Source organism: Xiphias gladius, chromosome 5 (assembly GCF_016859285.1).
Source record: "Xiphias gladius isolate SHS-SW01 ecotype Sanya breed wild chromosome 5, ASM1685928v1, whole genome shotgun sequence".
In the NCBI taxonomy this organism is placed as follows: Eukaryota; Metazoa; Chordata; class Actinopteri; order Istiophoriformes; family Xiphiidae; genus Xiphias; species Xiphias gladius.
In genome coordinates, this window is record NC_053404.1 from 10,133,140 (window position 1) to 10,152,221 (window position 19,082).

A 19,082-nucleotide genomic window follows, 5' to 3' on the forward strand; every position below is an offset into this window, starting at 1 on the left:
ATTTCTAATGAGGGACAGGGAAATGTTCACATTCCACACATCATGTTCTAGCTAATTCCTGGACATTCCATACACATTTGAAACAGCTCTCTGGTGGTGTTGCAACAGAATAATTTATCAAAACAAATGCTCCATTTTCAGCAGTTCCTCAATTGAATGTGACCAGCACTAAAATATGCAATACTTAGGCATCTAATATGCATAAAATTATACTAATGCAAAACACTTGCATTCATATATATTTACATGTGGACGTGTGTAATCGTATTACCCTAAATCTGACAAGTGTAAACTGGCATTGAACGATTCAGAATATATAGATATATAAGAGCAGTCTCAGCACTAGTAAGACTGAAACCATATTAAAATGAAAGACTAGTATAAAAGAAAAAAAATAACATATATACATTAGACCTTCATCAATCCAAATTTGCTGAAATTTGCATATGAGTTGTGTTGTTTAAGAATGCATAATAATTCAAATATGAAGCAATGCAAAAACATACTCGGATTATGTGTATTTATTTGCTGATGCATGATATCGGAAACCCTTGAATTTGAAACTGAACTTGATAGAGAGATTTTGAATATTTCTATGTGACTCTTTTGTATTTTTAATTCATTGAGTATTTCAATATGCATGTTTTCATATATGATGATCTTAATATTTTACTGACCTCAATCACCTCTACCAAGATTTCTGGCAATGAACCACAAGGTAAATTTAAATATTTATATTCACATATTTGAATAATTTAAATTGCACACTTTTCTTTATAATAATAGAAATGTACAATCCGAATAGTAGGATCAAAAATTTGCCACAGGAAAGTTGCAGAATCAGTGTATTAATGTTAAATCAAAAGCTATAGCTGTATGCTAATGCTCCTTAGCTAGATGTTTAGTGGGCCACACGGCCAAACCCCACACATATTAACATATTACAAACATTCAGTTTGCTGGTGACAAGTCAGTAGTCACGCACTTGGCTATATATCTATGATAGTGGTTACTATGCTAATGATCAGAGCTATTTACTTTAAATGGGTGATTATCAGTGGAAGACGCTACCTTATGATGGTGATGAGGTCTTTGAGAGATATATGGCCAGGCGGGAATAGGTGGTGATGATGAGCCAGAGAGGTGTCCTACTATTCTGCGATTTCATTCTCTTCTTTTGTCTCTCCACCTCATTGTCACTTGGCTTCTTTTTCCTTTGGTTCAATTTTGGAATCACAAGTCAGGAGCAGTCAAGTACTGCCATTCCACCACACAACAGCGAGCCTCAGAATACTAAAAGAAGACAGTGGAAATGTATTAGTTACGCAAAGACTTTGCTGTATTTTTATTGAATTATGAAGAATTTATGATAGCAATTTGATCTGTTGTATCACTTTCAGCTAGCCACTTGTTCTGCATGTTCAAGATGTAGTGCAGCACTTGAGTATCTGTCTCTTTTGGGAGTTGGCAAGGAGCAAAGCATGCTGTGTGATGCTCCACTCATCCCGAACATAGCTTTGAGTCTTCAAAGAAAATGACTCAAATTCATATTTGAAACGGTTATAATAAAACTACTTAAAACTATAAAGCATATAAGAGTTCCCCCATTTTCATTTATCTACCCATTTTAATTAGTAAGTGGCATTCATTTCTGCTTTAATTTTTTTTATCACCAATCATTTAGAAGCAAACGGATGATCATGTTAATATTACTAAGATATGGAATACATTCCCTAGGTTAATTAGGTTGTTATTTTTAATTAGAACGTAATTGTGTGAATTGGTGTCTTTTCAAGGGGAAATGCAGGCAATTAGACACTACTGGCAGTTCAGACTTTCAATGTGGCTGAGACTGTAGGCAACAGTGCCCTCTAGACGTTAAAAAGAGAACCACATTCATTTTCTTTGTGTTCAAACTGGCCTCTCCTAGTGTTACTAGAATGTGTTTTGTGTGGGTATTTGATTTGTCTGTGTCTTCTAGTAATGCGTGTGTTGCTTTTTTGTTGTTTTGTGTTTGTGTGTGTGTGTGTGTGTGTGTGTGTGTGTGTGTGTGTGTGTGTGTGTGTGCAATAGGCCTACAAGAAAAGATATCCTCCATTTGAGAAATGCACCACTACAGAATTCTTCATAGTCAGTCACAAATGTGAAACACATAGAATAATATCTATTATTAACCCTGTACACTTTTGACATGAAGTAGCTGAGGGATTTTTCTCCTCCTAAAACTGATGTTTAATGTTTTAGGAATGACCATCACCTTTGTGTAAAGCATGAATGTTTTGCAGAGAAGCCTTTTCACCAAATGAAAAAGACTCAATTTCCATTTCGTTTTAGGAATAGTTTGGTCATTACACTGTTAAAATTATCTTTAAAAGACATTTGGATTTACAGAAGGAAAGATTTTAATTTAACCCTGGCAGCTTGTTTTGTACAGTTTATTGTATGTCTGTGTGAGAGAAAGAGAGAGACATGGAAAGAAAAGGGGGTTGCAAGATAAGATAAGTCACCCAAAGGGAGACATCTCTCTGAGCTTCACAACTGCAAAGGGATGTTTGAGGGTTAGGGTTTAGGTTTTGGAAGTGTTACAGTTAGTCAAGCATCAAAAGTTGGTTTTAGGCCTAAATTTATATTTAGGATTAGGTTATGCAGGGCTGTTGTTATAGTACTTTTGAAAACACCAAGGTCATATCCTTGATAACATTTCTGGGACTTTCTGGGGAGTTTAATAACAGAAAGAGATCTACAGTACATCTTACAATCAACAGTTACACATGCTGCCTTTTTAAGTCTGATTCAGATATTTTTATACTAAATATCTTCAAAATTTCAAAATGCATCAAAATAATTGAAATAATAGTGATTTACTATTAACCAGAATTATGTACATACCTTGCAGTGTATAAAAAAAATACTATAAAATAACGTTTAGACCATAATGTAGGGCGGACAAAATTTGAAAAAATCTTTAGCCTCATGGTAGTTCAGGCAGGCACAGAAGTCATTTCATAGTCACATGTTCCATTCCATACATCCTCCAGTATTGTATGCTCACAACCCATCTCTTATAATAGGTGGTCCATATAAACGTTTGGAGCTAATTCAGACTGCACACAACAATGCTGAACTCTGCATCCTTGCTGTTACACTGCTGCCTTCTTTCAAAAATGTAAACCACCCCAGCCTCCCCCTGTGTTAGCACTTGATTGAATATAACTTTATATTTTTTCTTTAATATGTACTCATGAATATTATACAGTATGTACATTTTATGATATTTTTAAATATCCAGACCAGGATAGATTTCGGTGATAAGTCTAATTTTTTTTTATGGGGGTGGGATTGTTTTGGGGAACTTTGCACTCATAACCTCAGTATTTATAAAAACCTGTCTATGGCCCTCAGTTTAGTGGCAGACTTTATTCTGTATGTTATTCTATACCTTTGTCTGTGTATAAATCTCTGTCTGTTTCCCTGCAACTTACACACTTCAGCCACCAACTTAATCATTCAGTGCAGTCGCTCTCCCACCATTGCACCCACAAGCAGCAAACATAGCAGGCCACAGGTAAACAGCATTATCTCTAGGCCAATCTTTCACATGAGGTAAGGCAATTACAAACTCGGCTTGTCACCCCACTATGCCACCTACATTAAACACACACTTACACACACAACTATGCACACACTTGGAGACACACCCCTCAGTCTTGAATCACCCTTTATACTTTCTCACTATTTCATCTCTCTCATTCCCTCTCCCTCCCTCTCTGCATGTAATTCTCTGTCACTTGCCTTGTGCAAAATTGCACTGAGGCAAGCTGCCACAGTATTGAGGAATAGTGTCATATACTGGCAATTTCCTTCCTAGGTGTCAGGCATACTTTACCGTAATATGTCTGCAGCGACTCTTAATAAAACAGTCTTGTCTATATACATATCTCTACCGCAGCCTGGCCTGTGCCACACTGCACACGGCGCTCAATAGCATGCTGTTAAATATTTACCTCCACTGAATGTCAGTGGAGGAGGAGTAGGTGGAGAGGAGGAGAGGAGACAGAGGAGAGAAATGGAAAAATGTGTCCCTGGTTGGTGTTTAAGCTGTCTGGATCTGTTGCAAGGCAGTCTGGGAAATTCCATATCAGCCAGCGCAATGTTTTAGGATATTGTGACACTATCAATGTAGTCTGCTTGCTCGAGTGGGAAAAAATGTTGAGAATTTGAAACTGAAAAGTAGTTTGGTATTTGTGAATCAGATAGGAAAAAGGAAGTATTTGTATGCACAAATTTACTGCGCATCTCTGCCTTGTGTTCATGATCTTCAAGCCTTGTGCATTGTGTCTTACCTCAATGTACTGAGAACTGACAAGCCTTTGACTCAGAAATGAACAGTAGGTCGTTTGCAGAGAACTTGGGCAAAACGTATCAACACTAACCAAGAAAGACTATTGTGGGTTTGGATCAAGCCATGCATTGTATGATTTCCCTGCTACCCATGTTTCTTCTAGCAGGTGTTTTATTTTTATTTTTTTACATCCCACATATTCAGAGGTGCATTGTGTTTGTGTGTGTCTTTGCAGCTGCTGAGAATAGTCTTGAAACCAAAAGAAAAACTTTCAGTACTGTAGTGGTGGGGAACAAAAATAGACATTGGACACTTGACCTTAATATCCAAGGTTCTGGCAGGCATGTTGTATGTCAATGATCTCTGATTTGTCTTGGTTTATGGCTCATTTTAACTTGACTCTGGCTTTCTTTAGTGCTGTCAGGTATAAAGAACCAATAAAAAAGCCCTGTACAGCATGTGTGATATATTCAGTGAGATAACACAGGATGTGCTGGGTATTTGTCTTGGCTTTCAAAGCTACTGGTAAATTGAAATAATCTTGCTGTACATATAGCAGTTACCCCGGATAATCGCTAATATTGTGAATAATCAGTGCATTCTGAATATTTATGATGGGTAGCTACACATGGAAACTGTCCAACTCGCTAAACTTTATCATTTAGCAGCAGTAATCATTTGAGTGAAAGTTAGAAAAGTATCTAGCCCTAACCCTGGATGTTAACTATGTGGCAGGTGCTCCTTATAATAATCATGAGCTTGAAGGTAGGAAAGATAACATCTCCTTTAAGTGCAGATTCTCTAGCTCAGACTTAGAGGCAGAAATATTTGCAGTGAGGGGAAACAGAAAAAAAGGAAGAAAAACGGCTGGGTTTTTAATGACTTTCTGCACATTAGAATAATCTGTCATTTCAATTAGCGGGATTGTCATCTATGAAATGTCTCCTGCTGCACCCACACATAGACACACCCACGTGTGCGCACGTACACACACATATACCAAGCATACCTATACCTTGAGGTTGTCATCTGTACCCCTCATGGGAGAGAAGCAGGGGTGTCAAAGGAACCCCCTACTACCACCTCCACCACCCCGATACACGCACACACACCACCTATACCACCACATCAACTACACACACAATCCCTAAAAAACAAAGCAAGGTTTCAAGGGAAATTGCTTGACAGCAGCTTAAAAGCCAGTCAGGAATAACTTATCAGGCGAGGGGTGCCATCGTGCCTCGCGGGGTCATTTCATTACGATTACCTTACCCTCCTTAACTCAAAGAGAGTGAAGAGAGAGAATCAGTAAGGGGGTGCAGGTGGTAGTTGTGATGCTGATGGCAGGGAGGGGGTAAACTCTTCAAGAAAGATAGATAGAAAGGAAACCGAAGTTTCGGGAAGTGCTTAACTTTTACTTTCTTCTCTCTCACTCTGGTTTTTTTAAACTTGTGTCAGTAATGAGCTTACATCTTTTTTCTGCTTCCCACTGTATGCAGTATGTCATCTCCTGTTTCCTCTCTCCTGCTGGTATTATGGGATGCTTCAAGCTGTAGAAAGTAAAAAAAGATGAGCAGTTTATTAGTTTCTATATATTGTCTATGGTTTTTAAGGTCAATATTTATATACAGTAGAACATATCTGACATAGCTGTCATCAGTACAGTGTATGCAAAAACCAGGGTTTCAAACAAAGAAAAATAACTTGTCCCTATGTCCGGTGCAGTAACTTCATTAAACTTTTTTGTTTATTGGGGATTACTTGACCCACTTTTAAGCTGTTATTACTTCTATCTAATTATGTTTTCTAGGGTAAAGACGCATGTATTTCTATTTCTTCTTTTTTTTTTCTTTTGTACCTCAGGGCAATTAAGTGGCTTCCAGAAAATAAGGCAGTACGGCATGTAGGGATGATGTTATGATTGCTAATTATGCTCTGATGTGGCCCTGAGAAATGCTCTGCGCTCTGGCTTTTGTCCGGCCGGCTTTGCCAGGCCCAGATAATATTTTTGAAATGTAGACATTCTTGGGGCTCAGGCAGAGTCTTTATAATGGGAGACAGATGGGGTCTGCTTCGGATTAAGAACATCGACTCCACTATCTGTGGGAACACCTTCTCTCCCTGTATGTGTGCACTTAAATGTGTGTGCATGTTTGCCTCAACCCATTTGCAGCTGTTCATATGTGCGCCTAAGTGCTCACTCATGTGTGAATGTGTGCATGTGTGTAAACGCAATTGTCTTTGACAGCCACAGTGTAGTTATTTTTTAATGCATTTCTGAGTTATGATAACCATCATACAGTCTGCTGCTTCCAATGGCTTATATAGCTCACAGTGGAAATGGGAATAATTGTGCAGAAACGCTTCTCAATAACAACAAAAAATTCCGTACAATTACATAGTTGGATTTCATTTGGGCCAGAACTTTGTTATTGCCAACAACCAAAGCTAATGACATCAAGCTAAAACACTAATGATCGCATGATAATTCCAAAAGCACAAATGATCTTTAGACTGTTTCGACAGAAAAAATGTTGTTCTATCTGTCTGTTGTTTTCAGTTATTGAGATTTAATTATGTAGATGTGATTTCAAGAAAGGGTGAGAGCAAGTAAAGGCATTGTGTTATGTTTGGTGCCAAGATAGAACTGTATTACGTTCATTAGATTCCAGAGTAACCATAAAATCAGATGAAATCTCAGGATTCATATAGGTGGTTTCTCGTGGCACTGATGATAATGACACCAGGATATGAGCTACATGACTGCCTAGTTCTCGTTCTCCTGCTTTTTTTTTTCTCTGCCTCCTATCTTTCCTTTCCCCCATAGTATCTTTATGTTTCCCTCTTTTTCAACTCTCCCAATTTTCTTTTCACTCCCTTTTCTTCTTCCTCTACCTCCATTTCTTCTTCTCTGTTTCCTATTTCTTTTCCTGTATCTATCAGTCTTTCTCAAACAATTCCCCTCCCCCTGGAACTGGGGTTGACAGGATAAGAAACATGTTTCAATAAGACAGTCCAGGAAAGGAAGGATTGATAATGAGACAAAGGAAGGCTTTACTGCAGTATACTGTATACCTCATATGTGTGTCTTTAAGTACTGTTACATGCACGCTCTCTTGTTTGGGGTTTTTCAGCTAGAAGAGACAGAAAATGCAGTAAAACTTGGATAATTGCATTAACATTGAACGAGGCTCAGATTCAACCAGCAAAACACTGCTTCCATGAAATGTGTTGGCTGAAATTCATAGAGACACTAACATTCCACACCTGAGCAAAGGAAATCAATAATTTTGAAAATATTTTCTCTTGTTCAGACTACTTTAGAAGTGTTGGACTTCACTTTTCTTCGACTCAAAGATCCTAAAAACTCAAAACCTCCTCAGTAAATTTAAATAAAACACACAACCTTTTTGGCAGGTTTGCCAGTTTGAAAGACAAGAAAAAGAAGTATGAATCAAGTCTATTTTGCCTCATATTAATACTCATCCTCTACCAAATTGAGTAGATGGAAATTAAGTTAATCTATTGAGGTGCTATTAGTCCCATTTGGACAAGTGTCATTGTAAAGATAGTGAACGGAGCCACGTCGACACTTTCACTGAATTAGACACAGCTAAGGATTAGCCCACAATGGAGGTCAATTGATTAACAGTGTTAAAAACAGTGTTAAATTAAGTTTGAATAAGGAGAACAGAGAGAGAAAGAGAAGAAGGGCATTCACATAAAACTTGGAGGCAACCACCTTTGTTTTTGTTTTTTCTCATCTATCACAGGTCAGGTTTGCATAATCTTATTTTACCAACTAGTATGTTTTCTCCTCTGTTGAGATTAAATCCCTAGAATATCTCCCCTGTCTCCTTCTAATCTTTTATTCTTTTCCCCTTCCACCATCGCCTTCCAGTCATATCCCATCTTTTGTCGTTTGCCTCGTTTCATCCCCCAACAATGGGGGTGAAAAAATTACATTTTAGCTAGAAGGTTTCATGTTGCTAAGCGCCAACCGCTGTAATCTTTTTTGCAGAGGTGAAAACATCAGGCTGCATTTGCTGCACTTCATGTATGTGAATAAGAACAGTGATGCACACCTTCTGAGGCCGGCTAGATGATGTGTTTAGACTGCTTAGAGAGACTTATACAATGTAAGCTCTCACTGTGTATGTGTTGAGTGTGTGTTTCTCTCTGTCCATGAGTGAGTGAGTGTGCGTATGAGTGTGTGTGTATGTGTCTGTAGGCCTATGTTTATACCCTTTAGTGAAGGCCTCAACATAATCTGAGTTTGCTCTACAGGCATGGTGGGATGATACTTCAAAGTAAGCACCTGCTAAAAGACATTAGTCCATGTAAACAGGGCATACTCTACCTAAACTGGGCGTGTAGTAGTATGTGTGTGTTTGTGTGTGTGTGCGTGCACATATATCTTGTTTGTGTGTGCATATGTAGGTGGGATGGCATATTAATGTAATTATACACTGTTGTGTTGAGTAGTTTATGATTAACAAAAATGTTCATCATGCTTTAGTTGTGACAAATGGATATTGTAGGCAAACAAATTAAATACATTGCCACTGTACAAGTTTTAATTTCGTTAACGGAATCTATAACTAAATATGTTCATTAACTACCTTTTTTTTCCATGACTAAGACGAGACGATGATGAGATGGCACTGATGTCAGTAAACACTAACTGTGACTATATCAACATGCAATGTCATTGATGAAAAAAAGATTAGACTAAAATGTAGTTTAAAAAATAAAAACCTCACCAAAATCTCTCTACATTTTTGTTGACGAAAAAAGAGAAGACAAAATTACATATAGCGGTTTTTCAGACAATCACATAATCTAAATGTCCTCCTTTGAATGGCTCCACTGCACATTTCTCTTCCTGTGCACTCAAATCATCTTTTTGGTGATTCTGCACACCACCAGCGCACCAGCACACCCATGAACGCACTGCCAACAGTACTAGTGTGCAGTATTGTCAGGAGTGAAGCCCTGTGACTACAAAATCACTGGGAAGAAAACCATAAACCTGAAGAGACACCATAAGGCGCATCACAAAGTAACCTAACGTTAAGCTGTTACTTTACTTTTAATGCTATATTAGGCCAACTACTAAAGGTGGTGGTGTAACGTTATCTATTAGAATCTCCCAATAATGGCTGCATTTAGTCTCACTGAAAGTCAATAGACCAGTCAGCTACATCGTTTAACCTTTTGCTTAAGACAAATTTGTTTTGTTCTGTTGTATTTAACATGCTATCCGTGCTGAAGCACACACAACTTGAATGCCATACACAATTCAGGTCTTGTCGATTTTAAATGTGTCCATGTCAGCTAAAGTTAGCCTATTTGAGACTGGTTATTCAAATGTTTTAAATATTTTTTTTACAAATATTTTCTTTACAAATTTATTTAAATGGTAGTGTACAACCTATTATAAACACTTACTGTATTACACAATCTAGTGCAACACCACCACTAAGGCCTACAAAATTACAGAATAAAATCAACACCTTTCTGGGACAGTCCAGACCAAACTGAACATTATAAGGATAGAATTTATTGAAGGGCTATTGTACAAGGTTCGTTTTGATTATGAATGGTTTTCTTTTTCCTGGTTACTTTCTGATTGACTCATTGCAAGAGCTAGATTGCACTGGATCTGCTAATGTTGTTGCATCTTTCCAGTAGTTTGCTGAAGTTTGATTGAAAAGCTCATTCTTGGTCTTGACTGAAACTAGAGTGTTTTCTTTGACTAAAACTACAAACTAAAACTACTTCTATTGACTAAAATGAGACTAAAATGTCCAGAGTTTTAGTTAATTAAAAACTGACCAAAAATAAAAAGGGCGACGTTGACTAAATATGACTAAAACTGACTTAGACTTTTTATCTCAGGACTAAGACTAAATAAAAAAAATTGCTGACAAAATGAACACTACAGTGATCATTTTCCAATTATATTGAGTATGAACGCTTTAACTTAACTGTGAATATTGTAAAAATACTTTATTGCATTAATGATGAATATAATATTTTGGAATTATGTTACTTACCAAATATAATTGGTAGTGCAAATGAATTGTATATAAACAAGAGAAGTAATCAAGTGAAACTCGGTCAGCGACAAATCAAATGATCTCATCCCTTTGTCATTTATTTTCACTTTTTGTAAGTGAAAATTATATCTAAGGCTCAATATGATTCACTGACTTAGATTATCTCTTATGACAGATAACCTCCAAGTTCAACACCTTTACGCTATACTTCCTTATGCTGCTTGCGGGGTTATATCAAGTGCACTTATCAAACACAATTATCACACCTTTGGATGCATTGATTGTCACCCAACCTGTCCAAACCAACCAGTTCATCCTTCACTACATCATCAAACATTTTTTTCCACTGATAGAAATAAGAGAGCCAATGAGAAGATGAAAAAAAAATCACCCTTACAGACATCACTCCGACACTGAGACCTTTTTTTATGGTTTGCCTTTGTGTGTGACTTCCATCCAATGTACTTTTGCACTTTTCTCATTTGAATCCCTCCTCTGTTCTTCTGTTCTCTCACTTCTCACTTCCCTCCATGTCCTGGCTCGTTCCTTATCACTGCATGTTCAACATAGGCTGAGGGACTCCTCTCCCTTTCTCTGTCCTCCCTCTCTCTTTTCCCTCCACTTTCCTGCCAAGACAATAGGCGGGCAGGATAACCCTTTACTCTAGAATTAATTATCTGCCCCTTTAATTCTTGGCCACACTGATTAGCTCTGAATGTAAAATGGAGTCCATTAACATAATATTTGGCTATCTCCTCTAAGCTGAGGTCTCTTGACCTTTTTAGCCTCCTAAGTCTCTCTCTCTCTGTCTCTCTCTCTCTCTCTCTCTCTCTCTGTCATCTTTTACTCTCAGGAGGTACCTGACAGTCCCAGCCTATGAATGTGATTTGAAAGGGCAAGTTAGATTTTGCTTCTTTCTCTCTTTCTCTCACGTTTCCCATCCCTACCTCCTTCTGTATGTGTATGAAACTAACGACAGTTCGTTTCGAGGCACAGGTATAATTATGTATGCTTTTTTTCTCTATTAAATGCTCTGATGGCAAGGCTGATATGCTGTGTTAATATAAACATTTAGCTGGGTTATTATGAGCCCTTAGAGTCATAAAGGACAGCCACCCTCCATGTTGATTGTCTCCAATACAGGATGTCCACCTTCACTGTCTGCTGCTATTATTCCCTTTATTGCTGTTCCCTGTCTCTCTGTTCTGCTATTTATCGCTATCTTGTGTATTTTGCCATCTTTGTCTATGCCTGTTGTCATGTCTCCCAGGCAGAATTGGAGTGCTTTCAAATCAACTTTCTCACATGGTTATGAATGGTTTCCACACTTAAGATGGCTGGTGTAGGACTTGTGATGTCATTTGCGGAAATGAACATAGATATGAAGCCTGGGATTAGGAGAGCTGACACGCTCTTATGGCTTATTCATCACATGGATGAGCATTGTAGCAGGAGCTGTTTTAAAAAAAAATCCAACCTTAGATAATATTTAAATATTAGTTATGTATTTATTACTGTTATTAACATAAATTGTGTATGTTAAATTTGTACAGACATCAAACAGGAAAAAAGCAAATGTTTGTCATTTTTGCTTGATAAATTTCCTGAAGGATGAATTGATTATCAAAATGATGTCGACTAGTTTTCCGTCAGTCAACTAACTGATTAATTTAATAATTGTTTCAGCAATAGTTCAGTAAATTGCTTGGCAATTTTGCCGTGTTTGCTTTCCCACCTTATTTGGTGTGCAACCTATCTAAGCATTTGCTGTGATCACTCACATTGCAGCAGGTTATATTTGTTTTTTAATCTGTTGACATTGTCAGTGGAGAAATTGGTATCAAATGCAAAGGGTATCTTCTGTAATGTTGGTGCAAAATGTTGTTGAAGGAAGATTGCATAGCCAACATCTGTTGTTGTGCCGTGATGCATTATTGTGTGTTGAGAAGCATATGCTTCAAGTGCTTGACAGTCAGCTATACAACCAGCTATTTATTAAAAGAGCTTATAATTTTCCATTTTTCATTTTTTCAGAAATCTGTTTTTTGGCAGTCTACAGTTTCTGATATCCGAGTTTCACATCAGTACCTGAACACCTCACACTCAACACAAAATCACAAGAGTATTGGCTTTTCCTTCAGATATACAGTAGATCTGAATTATGGCATATCAGAGTATGGCATATCACTATGTTTGCTACTATGTTTGATTTGACTGTAATTACTTCTTTTACATGTTAGCTTATTGAGTTTGACAGTTCACTCTTGACAGCAGTTTACAAACCTATGTCCTCTCAAGTTCCACATAGTTGATATTAGATTATTAATGCAGTTGCAAATGCAAAAAAACAAAAACAAAAAAAGAACACCCCCCTCAAAAAAAAAAAAAAAAAACCTCACTGTTCTTAACTACATTGCATCCTCTCTCTGTTGATGCAGTCACTTTCATTTACCACAGGAATTGTGTAAACTTAATGACCCAGTGGACAAGACTAAGGACATCAAAATGTTGAACAGTAGATATTGTTAGTTATAGTTACAAATGGGGAGTTCCCCTGCTGCTTAAATCAAACTGTGCATTTGCACACACAATCACACTACAGGCTTTTTCCACCACCACTCACTCATACAGAATTAACAAGCTGTTACAACATCCTCAACATCAGCTAAGGAAATAGGCCTTTATTTCCTGAGTAGTGTGTGTGGGTGTTTGGCTGTGTGTGTGAATAGCTGCACTGTTCCTCCTCCTCCTCAGGCCATTAGTAATGGCGTGTGTTGTTTCAGCTCTAGGAGGGTAAACAGTCAGAAGGACAGTAGCTTCCAATCAGCCTACGCTAGAAGTTTATCACCTAGAAGTTTAATTAATTTCAATCCATAGGGCATGCAGTGTATGGGAAGTCTGAAATTCTGTGTGTGTGTGTGTGCTTGTGTGTGTCTGTTTCCATTTAGACTTCCTTATAACCCTTTCACGGTCAGGGTGTCTAAAACTGCTGGAAAGGTCAGCACATAATCCCTCTCTTTAGCCTGCCTCACATTTTAATTGACTGTCTCCCATACCCATCCCCTGTCCCCAACCCACCCCCCACACATACATACTGTACATACACACACACTTCCCCATCATTACAACAGGTATGGATCCCAGTACGAATTGATGATCTCTTATCTAAAGCCTAATCACTCTGCAGGACCTTAGGGAGGCTCAGTGATCCGTTTCCCTCTACTACTCCACGGGAAACTCATACTCATACACTGAGCCTGTTGATGAGTAGAAAATGAGCATTCTACCTGGTTTAATATTGGCGTTCATCACAAAGTCCTGTGAAAAAATTGAAATGGACATAAAATGGCGCTGGGAGACACGCATGAAGATTAGAAAAATTGGTGCAAGTGGCATGCAGAGACAAATTTAGATTTAAATAAATCATGATGATATTCCTTTTTTTGGCAAGTCATCTAATGTAATAACTGTGTATGGATATAAGATCTATGAGGTAAGGTGAAAGAAAGACAGGTGTATGCAGAGATATGTAGATCGTGAGATGGCTTTGATCTCTGGCATCCTTGTCAAAATACCAGTGATTTGTGAGCCAACAAAGAATAGATTTATTTTAAAAAGTCTATATTTTTCTTAAATACGTAATAAACTCAGTACATTCATAGTGGATCAAGAATTGAATTTTAAGTAGATTTAGAATAAACAATTTTAATCAACAAATTGTTGGTCCTCCTATGATGAAGCTCCTGTATTGCTTGCCCCAGTAGAAGAAAGCTTTGTCCTCACAGGCCAATGTAGCTGTTTACAATAGTCCTTTGTGTGTTCAGTGCGGTGTTGGCTGGCTAGGAAGCCAAATATAGACAATTATCATATATATAACTGACAATTAGGCCAAACAAACTAGAAAAACATAGAAAAAATTCACCAGCAAAGACAGAAACAAGAGTGAACATGTGATACTTTATGTGTGGGCTTTTCAAGTTTGAAGATGGACAAAGAACTTTTGAAAGACACTGAACTTGGTGGGTTTCTGTCAGACAAGTTAAATAAACAAATTAATCATTTATAATCATCTAATTAATCATTCTATTGATCATTACACTGTTAACAGTCAGTATTGTCCAGAAAAAAGTCATATTGGTGTTACAATGGAAGCAGGAAACATTGGGGGACAGACAGACACAGACAGGATTATGAAGACGCAGATATACAGATAGACCCTGGGTGGCAGCTATTCAAAAAACTACATAATGCCCATTGATGCACTATTTCCTGAAGGAGAAAGACAGGACACATGGACACATACATGCGCACACAAACTCACACAAACATACACAGACACACACACACACACACACACACACACACACACACACACACACACACACACACACACACACACTCTCGTGTACTTCTATCTTTGTGGGGACAGTTGTTGAAATAATACATTCCATAGCCCCTTTACTTAACCTTAACCAACAACTAAATGCCTAGCCCCAACCCTAATCTAAAACCATGTCCTAACCCTCAAACAGCCCCTTTAAAGTTGTGAAGACCGGCCACAGTGTCCTCACCCCGCAGGTCTAAAACTCAAACTGGTCCTCACAAAGATTGAAGTACAAGTACACACACACACACACTCACACAAAATGGCAATAACACAGGCCAGCTTTTGTCTCAGGCTTTTGGAAGTGGAGAAAAGGGAAGTGTGAAAATGAGTGAGCGAGAGAAAAGAAGCCCGAGATGAGGTGTGGTAGTCAGCCTCGCCACAGGGGGTTAGGACAACTTGGAGACCAGGAGAGTCTACCCATTGTCCACACATGCCACACACAAACACACATACACACACACTGGGAAGAAAGAAGGCTCAGCCACAGCAAAAGCCAATATGTTGCAACAATTGCCAAAGAAAAGTGAAAATGACTGTAAATTGAGGTTATTTTCTCCACCTTTCCTTCCCTACATCACACTTGTTATCCAGTCACCCTCAGCTGTGATAGGAGTTCATTCTACACCCTTCTGTATGTCTGAAGTTCAGCACAGCCACCATATTCAGGTGCCACCAGAAATGTAGTTAAAGGACAGGGAGTTGGAATTACTTTTTGCTCAATTTACCCCTTCATTCATATTTGCATTAGTACAAAGTTGATGGCCTTCTTTCTTGCTCTTCTAGACCGCTCTCCATGGCCATTATTGGCTACACAACTGCTACAAGAATGGATCTAACGTCCTAGTTCGATTGTGTTAGACTGTTGAGCAACAATAGCAACAGCAGTTATAAGGGAACTGTTTGTCTCTCTTACAGTTACATTTCAAGGATGCAACTTTAAATGTGTTAATCTCAACAAGAAAGCTTGGTGGCACATTGTACAATCAAATCTGACCTTGGTGATTCACTTTCAGCATATCTGTATTTAGTAGCTGTAGTTTTGCTGTAGTCCTACATTAAGGATCACAGGCATCACAGGCCTCCAAAGTTCAGCTTTTCAGTTTGGTGTTAAATGTAATCTCATCAGTTTCTCATTCAGTTTGCTTCCATAGCATTCCATTGCTGGTAATGATGACAATGTCTGCCTTCATTACAGCATCGGATTTGTTGTATCTAATAGCAGTTCTGAATGATTAATCCCCATGAATAAGAACTCCACAACTGATTTTTGTACCACTGCATTACAAATTTTATATTCGGAATGAACTTCAAGAGAGTTTTGGTTTATAATAACTGACTTTATTTTTACACAACCACAATACAAGCTTCTTTCTTGTGTCTACATCCTATCAGCCACAACCACTTGAAGCCAAAGGCAAATCAGAACAAGACATTTCTACCAACTATAGTATAGAGGAGAAATTTTGTTTTGACAAACAGCAGGCAAAAAGAGGTGCTTTATTTCTCATGGGCAGTACCTCCTCATTTCAAAATAGTTGCTTTGAAAAATAACTAGATTAAAGATTGTCATTGTCATACAACTTTAACACTATCTAATGTAATAAGTACAAGAAATGGACATTCCAAGCAAAAGTATACTCACTTGGTTTTCAAATCCAGCTACAGTCACTTAGTTTCACCCTTAAGGCAGTTAATCTTCTCACATATATCACTCCTCCCCCCATGAGAACAAAGCATTATAATCAAAATGTTGCACCTGTTAGATATGGGAACAACACAACCACAACATGACTCATTACAACACTGATCAGTTCTCAAAGCCCTGGTGTATATCTTTCTTTTACAGATATCATTCTGTGGTAGCACAACAATAAACAAGGGCCTTGACAAAGACATGTTTCGAAGAGAAAGTTTAATGAATAACAGGAAAATATTAAATTATGATCCCATGAAGAAGTATTTATCAGTTTGGGTCAAATACAGTAAGTTTAGAAAAAATATCTTTGAACTAAATATGTGCACATTACACATCTCCATCCACTACGTCGTATTCTTCCTTTATCAAAAACCATGTGGACTCTATCTTCCATGTTGGACAACAAAACAACATCATACACTGTGTAAGAAGTAAAACTGATGTCTGGTGTTTTGATCCAGTTAATACAAAAAAATATATATATATTGTGCATCCTGTTGGTTTTCTGCCTGGATCTGGCTTTAAACATAAAATAATTTTGTGTTCCATTACAAGCCATAATCATTTTGCACTTCCAAACAGTTTTTTGTACATTATGTTCTCGTGCAGACTTGTGTACAGGTCAAAAAAGAATCTAGAAGTAGCTGATGCATAGTCCCGCACAGTATATCTAGGCCTGAGTATATTAAACAATGTATTAGATGTACATTGGCAGGACCTCCTCATTCCTCATTTTTGTGTCATTGATAGTCATCTTTCAAGAAAGTCTTTAAAACATGCTTTACACTCTGCACCATCAAAATCCAGCCAAAACTACATATGCAAAATATCGGGAATGACACTTTTTCCCAGAGATGGGAATCAAGGGATTCCAAATGAAAGCTTTGATCCTTTATTGATTTCACCCTTTTTTTAACTGCATCTCATCTGCTGGTGAGATTAAGATTATGAGAAAGGCATAGGTTAAAAAAAGGATTTGCAAATTGACACACTGTGAGAAATCAGATGGAACTCATTATTAACATGTCATTCCTAATATTTTGTACACTTACTGTTTAATAGTGAAGCTAAGGTCCTACTTTTAACCGTCCTCACACTTATAACATATGACGAGACATAAGCTCCCTTTTCCTTTTGCTGTAAGGTACCCAGTACAAAATGGAACACGTAATACATCTGGTTGCTTTTAAAAAAAAGTTGATAAGGATTGTTAATAATATAGAGAGCTACAGTAGAAGCTGTCAACATTTGTTCTTTCAATCGCTCCTTCCAATCTCACAAATCAAAACTCCAGAACCAGACACTCTCCATTTGTCGCCAACATTTTGATCATTCTGCTTTATCACTTTCAAAGACAATATTGTAAAAAAAACGTGTCACAGGAGCTAGGCAATTGTGACACCTTGGAGAGAAAAGATAGAGCTTCGATGAGGTTGTTCATCTTTTTTAAGCACCAAACATGTCTGTTTGTGTTCTCATTCTGTGCTTTGCTGTTGGCTTATTCCAGCTGGCCCACTGCTTTAAGTGGGTGAATGCAATTTGTAAATGTTGACTTCTGTCAGGTAAGTTTCTGTGTGCTTTGACTAAGTAAAGAAAAAAAATATCTTTGAGTTACAGCCATGGAAATTCACACCACAAAACAACATTTAATTACAGTAAGGAATTTTCCATAAATTATTGAAGTAAAGCATAAGGTATGTTAAAGTTGTTGACTCTGTATATGACTTGCTGACAATTTCAGTGTTATTTTACAATGTACCTGTACATTAATATTAACTGCATACTTTTAGTGTGTCAAATGAATGAATGTGCCATTTTAATCTATTACTGGAGTAAAACGAGTTTGTAGGAGAGACACAAAATGGTTGCTGAAGATTAGTCAGATTGGTGAGCTGTGATATTATAGGAACAAAAAATATAACCGCTATAACCCAAGTCCTCATCCTTTCACATTATGATCATCACTTAAGCTGATGCACAACCATTGGCTGGGCAAATGTTCCATAATGTGCTTAACTGTAATTTGTTCATTACAGGTTGATTTGTGAGAGATAGAAACGAGAAAAGGAGATTGTGTCAGAGAGAGACCAAGCTGAGATGCTGAAGAGGAGAAAAAGGGTGATTTCAATCTTCTCTTTAATTGTCAGGAATCATGAAGTGTGTGTGTGTGTGCGCGCGCACGCGTGCCTACATCTGTTCCAATAGACTCCACCACACGTGTTGTGTGCTGTATGTTTATGAGCACAGTGTAATGACAGATTCACAAGCTGCTCCCGTTGGAAGGTGACTCTGACCTTTGACCTTGAAATCTCGAGTCAGGTTTAATGATCCAATCCTCTCACATTCTGGAATATGTTAGCATGGAAACATAGCCTTTTCCCCCCACTCATAATGCAGGAGAGTTCTTCCATCCGTGACTAATTCAGTCTGAAACCAAGTCAGTGACCTCTGAAGAGATGTTTGCAGTCTGACCAGTATATCCACGGACATAGTGTTTGTCTCCCTGATGCTTATTTTAGGATTTCTTCTGGTTAAATACTCTATTGAATATAATATGTATAGTGACAAAGATATCCCATGCAAAACATTTCCATT

General features: G+C 37.7%; 1 long non-coding RNA gene across 1 annotated transcript; it reads right to left on the reverse strand.

Moving 5' to 3' along the window:
- LOC120790088 lies at positions 1-16,500 on the reverse strand. Its single transcript, XR_005707494.1, has 3 exons — positions 16,434-16,500; positions 5,813-5,892; positions 1-1,293 (listed from the first exon to the last, which is right to left on the reverse strand). It is a non-coding gene; the product is annotated as an uncharacterized LOC120790088 (long non-coding RNA).
- Positions 16,501-19,082: the final 2,582 nt, after the last annotated feature.